The sequence below is a fragment of the Cyprinodon variegatus genome, unplaced genomic scaffold (genome assembly GCF_000732505.1).
Source record: "Cyprinodon variegatus isolate N-32 unplaced genomic scaffold, C_variegatus-1.0 Scaffold49, whole genome shotgun sequence".
Lineage (NCBI taxonomy): Eukaryota > Metazoa > Chordata > Actinopteri > Cyprinodontiformes > Cyprinodontidae > Cyprinodon > Cyprinodon variegatus.
Genome location: NW_015150502.1, coordinates 896,484 through 897,968, shown reverse-complemented (window position 1 = coordinate 897,968; position 1,485 = coordinate 896,484).

The window sequence follows — 1,485 nt, the reverse complement described above, 5'->3', positions numbered from 1 at the left end:
GTCTCTGTTCTCTTTTCTCTGATTCGTCCAGGACCAGGAGAGACAGGCAACAATAAAAGGATTTGTAATCAATCAAAGAAGAGAGCTCTCCAACTAGTGGTCATCATCACAGGAACTCTTTTTCTGAGGTTTATCAGTGGTCTTCTTATCCCTATATTACAAGCACTTTCCACTCCCTATGGATACATGTACTGTGTTGCAGGATTTTCCTCTACGTTTTTCCTTATTCCCAGCAGCCTGGTGTTGCCTCTGCTCTTTCTGCAAAGGGTGGGTAAAATACAAATCTGTGGGAAGCAACCAGACACTGCAGTCTGATTTGATTTTGTAGTCGTTCCTACAAATTTTAGAGAAAGAAAGCAGGAAAGCAGGCTGTATTTAAGTTATGATTTAAGTTGAAGAAAGTCATCTCTTGCCTTCAAGGCAAGGCCTTCAACACATGGTTGTATTTGTCCAATGTTCTTACACAGCTCATATTTATAATCCAGTCCATATAGTAACTGCTATACCTGACATTTAGTCATAATTTCTATAGCGTGGATTTTGATTTGTATGTTTTTACTTCTGATATATTTTGTTTCTTTCAGTTTATACCTGCTTAAATGTTTACTATTATGTTTAGTATTAATAATGATATAGACTGTAACCCATTGTTATTGTGTGTGAAGTGAAGTGTGAACAGAATTTTTCTAGAATTCAGTTTATCTTCAATTTGAATGTATATTAGTTTTAAATAAAACATAGCCTATGTTTTCTGTCTGGAAACATTAGCTATTTCGAGTTTATTTTGTTTGCATTTGTACAGATTAGTTGATTGGTTTAAATCAAATCACATGTTTTAAATATGTGTTTTTTGATTTATTGTTTAGATCGCCTAAATTGTACATCCTATTGTTTCAATTTAGTTTGCTTACATGTATTTCAAGAACAAAGGATCACTGGCGTTTATTATTTTTCATAGAAATCTAAGGTCACAGGATGGACCCAGGTGAATAGGGGTCAAGAAATCAGATAGATATCATTCAATCTATTTTGTGTTTTGTTTTATTCTCTGCTTGTTTATGATTGTGCATTGTAATGGATGTACTTAATGAGTTACTTAATTACTCATTGTTTTAAAATAAAATCAGAGGAATTGAGAATTTTCATGTTAGGAATTGCCTATTCTATAGTACATAACATTTTGGGGCAATGGCGTAACAACACAACAATATCATTTTTGTATCCATCGTCGCTAACACATTATACATAACATTTATGCATTTAATCTACGCTCTAGGTTACCCATAATTCCATGTTGTAGTGTAAGAAATAAAATACTCAAATACATTGAGCACATTTTTTACCAACCGTCTAATGTACTATACACAGTTATTAACATAGTAAATCAAAGTACCACTGTCTGCTTTGCTATTGGTGTCATATTTAAACGGCTCACCATCATGTTGAAATCTGGGACGTGTTGGTGTATGAATACGGTAGGGTGAC